This window comes from Peromyscus maniculatus, chromosome 5 (assembly GCF_049852395.1).
Source record: "Peromyscus maniculatus bairdii isolate BWxNUB_F1_BW_parent chromosome 5, HU_Pman_BW_mat_3.1, whole genome shotgun sequence".
NCBI lineage: Eukaryota > Metazoa > Chordata > Mammalia > Rodentia > Cricetidae > Peromyscus > Peromyscus maniculatus.
Genome location: NC_134856.1, coordinates 113,223,307 through 113,229,827, shown reverse-complemented (window position 1 = coordinate 113,229,827; position 6,521 = coordinate 113,223,307). Strand labels below are relative to the sequence as shown.

Below are 6,521 nucleotides of genomic sequence, written 5' to 3'. Positions count from 1 at the left end.
AATACGCTTTATAAATTCCCACGGCCTGCTTAGGTTAACAGTAGCTGACTTGGGGTATAGATCTAGCCTCTTTGTCCTTGCTAACTTGGTTAAGATTTAATTCTTTGAATAAACTGAGTCATATAAGAACTGATATTCTGTAATGGTACGCTATGAAATCAGGATCAGGAAACTAAGGTTCCCAGTCTTTCTGTGAACTGTATTTATGGTTTAAAGTTTTATTTTGATGCTAATTATCTTTAATTAAATCTTCAACTCAAATTTTTAAGACTCAAATTTAACAAATAAAACTGTAAAATCCTAATCTTATAAAAGCTACTAACTTGTTGTAAACTGTTAAAAATAATTATGGCATGCAAGCTAAGGGTCAGTTACCTTATAAATGATCAAATTCTTTAATATGCTTAGAACTATGTGTAACCAGAAGTTTTCCTATGTCCTACAACTGCTCGGTCCCAAGTAAACACACAGAGGCTTATATTAATTACAAACAGTTTAGCCTATGGCTCAGGCTTATTATTAACTAGCTCTTACAACTTAATTCAACCCATTTCTACTAATCTATGTTTTGCCACGTGGCTTTGTGGCACTACCTGTGTTCCATTACATCTTGCTCCCCGGATAGCGCTCATTGTCTCCTCTGACTCTGCCTTTCTTCTCCCTGTACCTTTCCTTGGACTACCTGCCTGGCTATAACCTGTCTTGCCATAGGCCATAGCAGCTTCTTTATTAACCAATGGTAGCAACACATATTCACAGCATACAGAAAAACCATCCCACAGCAACTATGTTCATAGTCATTCTAAGTACAAATGTAATTCATTTACAGAGACAAGCTTTATTTAGCTTCCTGTATAGGTTTTCAAGGTTAAGCCTGAAGTAACTAAAAACAAGTAAAGTTGTTTAAAATCAGGTATACTTAATAGATAGCCCTCAAAACTCTCCAGAGATCTGTTGACTATGACAATTACAGTGTTTAATGAAAACGCTTCCTATGATAGACAGAAATGCCAGATCCTTGAAGTAGCCCTAGGCTTTCCTCCAGAGAAGATGATGGGACACACATGAACTCCATCAAGAGCTTTCTTTGGATGTGGCAAAGCCAGCCACTGGCAAAGAACTGCCCCATGCCTTGCCTGCTGCCAAGCCCCTGCCAAAACTGGGGACAGTTTGGGGTTGACAGCCCTATCTGCCTCACCAAGGTAGGTCACTTTTCCCAAGTTCCTTGTCCAGAGGAAAATCTCTCAGACCTTTTGGGTCTGGCGGCCAAAGGCCAGTGCTGCTCTATGTGGAAGCTGAAGAGTTAATGTTGTCCTGTGTGACAGCTGACAACCAACAACCTCTGCCCCTGAGCCGTGGAGATCACCATGGAGGAGCCCAGGGTAACTGTCCAGGTGGTGGGCAAGTCTCTGTCATTCTAATGGATAAGAAGCCATTTGGATTATACTTTCTGCTCAAATTTATCCTTCTCGGATCTGTAATGGTGTTGATGCGTAGCTATAGCTTTATTATTTTAACAACAGCAAGCAACCGGCTCCTTATCACACAGCTGAAGCTGTCTGGTCTTTTTTTTTTTTTTTTTTTTTTCATATGTAAAATTCAGGCCTTGCCTTTTTCCCAGAACTTCTAGGTCTCCTGCTAAAAAAAAAAATCAGACAAACAACAATAATAAAACCAGACTCACAGATAGGCTTCACACTGATGGAGAGAAGCTCAGAAAACTGGTTTCAATGTGACTTTTCACTATTCCTTTATTTAAAGGAACTTGCTTTTCAATGACTGCCCTCAGCAATCAACAACCTGTGTTTCATGGTAAATGACTGAATGAGAAAATGAAAGTTTTAAAAGTATTTAAGTTGTGAGGAGCTAAGAAAGTATTTTAATGTGTGCAAATGCAAGTTGTAAAGTCCTGAGGAAGTGATGTAAGGTATGTGTCTTGACTACAACTTACATAAGCTGGAGTCATCTGAGAGGAGGGGGCCTCAATGGAGAAAATGCCTCTATAAAATCAGGCTGTAGGCAAGCCTGTAGGACATTTTCTTAATTAGTGATTGATGGGGGAGTTCTCAGCCCATTGTGGGTGGTGCCATTCCTGGGCTAGTGGTCCTGAGTTCTGTAAGAAAGCAGGCTGAGCAAGCCATGGAGAGCAAGCCAGTAAGCAGCTCCCCATGGCCTCTTCATCAGCTCCTGTCTCTAGGTTCCTGCCCTGTTTGAGTTCCTGTCTTGACTTCCTTTGATGATGATAGGGAAGCATAAGCCGAATAAACCCTTTCCTCCTCCGCTTGCTTTTTGGTCATGGTGTGTGGTGATATTTTTGTGTATGCTCTAACAAATAAAGCTTGCCCTAAGATCAGAGGACAAAGCCAGCCACTAGTTAGCCATAGAGTCTAGGCAGTGGTGGCACACACTTTTAATCCCAGCACTAGGGAGGTTGAGACAGGAAGTGATACGGCTGGGCAGAGAAAGGGATATAAGGCAGGAGGAGACAGAAGCTCAATCCCCTTTCGCCTGAGGAGTTGGTGAGGTGAGAGGTGGCTGTGGCTTTTTCCTTTGCCTCTCTGATCTTTCAACATTTACCCCGATATCTGGCTCCGGGTTTTTACTAAATGTTGTATTTTAATAACGGCGGGAAGGAGTCACATCATACAACAGGGCCCATGTAGGAAGTTTATTGAGGGAAGGGGAGAGAAGGGGCAGAGAAGAGGAGAGAGACTGGTCCCTGGGGATGAGAGTGAAGGAAGAGAAAGAGGGAGAGAGACGGGAGGTGTACAAGGCCCACCTTTTATAAGGAAGCATAGTGAATGCGCACGGGGGTGCTCTTAGTGGCTGCAGCTGAGGTATGTCCTGTCAGGACCCTAAGGGCAGGCCAGTACAGATGCCCAAATGCTGACACTAAGACCAATTAGGATTCGTGCTACAATGGTGTTTTGTCACAACAGTAGAAACCTTAACGAAGACAATATGTAAAAATCAGAAATGTTTCAGATTTCTTTAACTCTTGCTATGCTATAGTTATACTAAGACTTCAAAAGTTTAGAGGTTTTATCAATGTTTTAACATTAATCAATGGAGTTCTGATAAGCTATTAATATAGCCCCGCCCGGTAATGCACTGACTGCTATTATCATAGTCACAAGCTCAAAATTTCAATTTTCCTTTGATTGTTTTCTAAGAATAGACTTAAAAGTGCTTCTCACTGTGCTGAAAATATTTTTGTCCTATCTATCTATCTATCTATCTATCTATCTATCTATCTATCTATCTATCTATCTACCATCTATCTCTATCTATCTAGCTATCATCTTTCATCTATCTCTATCATCTATCAATCATCTATCATCTCTCTCTATTATCTATTTATCTATCATCTATCTATCTATCTATCTATCATCTATCTATCTATCTATCTATCTATCTATCTATCTATCTATCTATCTATCTATCTATCAAAACCCTTTAGACAGAGGAAAGAGTGTTCATGCTTTTAACTCAGAATCATTTTTTGCATGTCCAAGCTTTTGTTATAACTCAAAGCTGTGTGTCTACTCCAAATGTTTATAGACACTCATTAGCTGCTTTTTCTACAATGAGAATTTCAGTGCAGATTACAAACAGTGGTAATGCTAATACATTATAACTTCTATCTATTTTTATGAACTTAAAATAGTATATAAGTACCGCGCGCTAACCGATTGCGCCACTGGAGCTCCAAAGATAAACCCGCTGGCCCGTACGGGGATCGAACCCGTGACCTTGGCGTTATTAGCACCACGCTCTAACCAACTGAGCTAACCGGCCAGACTACTCTGGTGATGGGATGGCCAGACACCCAGATAGTGGTGCCATAAACCCCATCCAAGGACTGAGGAATCTGAAGGCAGACATCCACGGCTGGGCCCCTGGTGGAGCACTGGGAGTCTAATTAGTGAGTAAGAAGAGGATTTATATGAGCGAGAATTGTTGAAGCCAAGGTTGGATAAAGCACCGGGACAAATAACCAAATGAATGGAAGCACAGGATCTATGAACCAAAGGCTGAGGGGCCCCCAACTGGATCAGGCCACCTGAACGGGTGAGACAGTCATTTGGCTTGATCTGTTTGGGAGGCAGCTGTGCATTGGTGCCAGGTCCTGGGCTCGTTGCATGAGTTGGCTGTTTGAATCCTGGGACTTATGCAGGGACACTTGGCTCGGTCTGGGAGGGGGGAATGGACCTGCCTGGACTGAGTCTACCAGGTCAACCCCGGTCCTCGGGGGAGACCTTGATCTGGAGGAGGTGGGAATGGGGGGTGGGCTGGGGGGAGGGGTGGGCGAGAGGGGGAGAACAGGGGATTCTGTGGCTATTATGTTGAACTGAATGGTGTTGTAAAATAATAATAATAATAATAATAATAATAATAATAATAATAATAATAAAAAAACCAAAAAAAAATAGTATATAAGTTTTAGGGAGTCACGACTTGAATCTACTGGTCACAGAACTCCAGATAAGTTCTCCTGTCAATCAACAGCTGAAGCTTCCCAGCCTATGGGTGAGCTTTCCCTCTGTCTCCCCTCATCTTGGGATGTCTCCCCTCCCTGCAACTACCAGGACCACAGGACTGAAGTTTCAAGTATACACCCGAGATAAAGATTTTCCCATAAGCTCCTTAACTTTACCTCCAGTCCCTAGTCTGTGTCTGTCCCAGCAGATTTCTAATTAACTACAGACAGCAAACTACAGACATCCAAAACCCACCTGCAACATGCCAGCCCCTGTCATCCTTCAGAACCAGCAAGCCCTGAGAGCCAGTATAAACCGAATGCTTTTGGTGAGTTTTTGCCAGCCTGAGCCCGTTTGGACCAGCATTCCAGACTTCTCCAAAGTGGTCTGCACTTCGCTAGCCCCAGGTGGACCCACGGAACCTGGGCAGTGAGCAAAACCGAGGTCCCTAGCCTGCACCCCTCCCTGCTCCTGCCCTTTGACTGGCACCCCAGCTTTCCTAGGCTCTGACAATGACAGATTTCAGCTAAGAACAGTTATAGAAGAGATTATGTTGTCCCTTACCACCAACAAAAGGCTGGAATGTCAGATCCAAAGGAAGCCCCACTCCCCTAAATCCTGGGGCCTGTTCCCCTACCAAAGAGTCATTTCCTCATCACTGTCAGCGGGGACAAATGGCTATCTGCCCTGGTGCTTATTAGCATACCAAAGCGCACACTGGCCTCCCTCAGGATCACAAGTGCTTGTGGCTCTTCTCAGCTCTTTTTGCCCCATCCCCTACCCTAAGCTCCAATGCACAGGCTTCTCTTCCCGTTTCTTGTTCCTATGTAACCTGCCATTCAGCCAGGCAGTCTCTCTTTGTCTTCCTCTCTCTCTCCTCTCTCTCTCTCTCTCTCTCTCTCTCTCTCTCTCTCTCTCTCTCTCTCTCTCTCTCTCTCTCTCTCTCTCTCTCTCTCTCTCTCGCCCTCTCTCTTGGTCTCCTTTGCTCTCTCTCTCTCTCTCTCTCTCATCTCTCTCTCTCTCTCTCTCTCTCTCTCTCTCTCTCTCTCTCTCTCTCTCTCTCTCTCTCTCTCTCTCTCTCTCTCTGGCTCTCCCCAACCCCCTCTCATGGACTGGTTCAATCTCCTGGCCATGTTCCATTTACTGGTTTCTCTCCCTGCTCTGGACTCTTCCAGAGGCCTCTGGCTGTACTGACCCTGCTATCTACAATAAAAACCTCCCCCTCAACCATGTCTTAAAGCACCCTAGCCCTCGGTTTACACAGTTACCTATTTGAGTTGTCAGACAGACTGTGGAGGTGTCATAGTGATCATGTTCCAATAACTTATTTTCCTCCTTTATCTATTTTTTAAGTTTTTAATACAATATATTTTGATTGTATTTTTTCTTTCCCCCAACTATGTGCTCTCTCTCTCTCTCTCTCGTTCTTTCTCTTAAAAAAATACAAAACATAAAATCAGAACAAACAAAAAGAAATAAGACAAAAAAATGTCAAAACAAAACAAAATTTAAAAAATCCACAAAACATACCCCTTGGAGTTCATTTTGTGTGAACTCCTGGGAATGGGGTCTGTCTTTCCCTTTGGCAGTGGATATCAACTGCAAATAGTTTCTTGGCTCTGGGTGGGGCCTTGTGTTCAGTTTCCCATCTCTGCACTTTGAGCCCATCCGGCGTGAACCTGTTCAGGCTGCCGTGGGTTCATGTGCGCATCAATCCTGCTGTATCTGGAAAACGCCGTTTCCTTGGAGTCGTCCATCACCTTTGACTCTTACAGACTTCCTACCTCCTCTTCCACAGACTTCCCTGAGCCTTGAGAGACTTGGGAGCACTCAGTGCTGAATGAAATGTCATCATCAAACCAATAACTTCTTTTCCATAATGGTGATCCCAACTCACAGCGGCCAAAGAGAAGTCAGGAAGTTTTCCTTAACTAAAAAAAGATAAAAGCACAATAACATATTGAAAGGTAGCTTACATTCACATAGTTGTTTTAAATCATCGGCCACTGCTTTGGTTGTCTTATGTAGTACGTTATTACT

General features: G+C 43.4%; 1 non-coding gene across 1 annotated transcript; it reads right to left on the bottom strand.

Annotated features, from left to right (window-relative positions):
* Positions 1-3,724: 3,724 nt before the first annotated feature.
* Positions 3,725-3,798, bottom strand: Trnai-aau (transfer RNA isoleucine (anticodon AAU)). The gene has a single exon. It is a non-coding gene; the product is annotated as a tRNA-Ile (tRNA).
* Between the last annotated feature and the right edge of the window lie 2,723 nt (positions 3,799-6,521).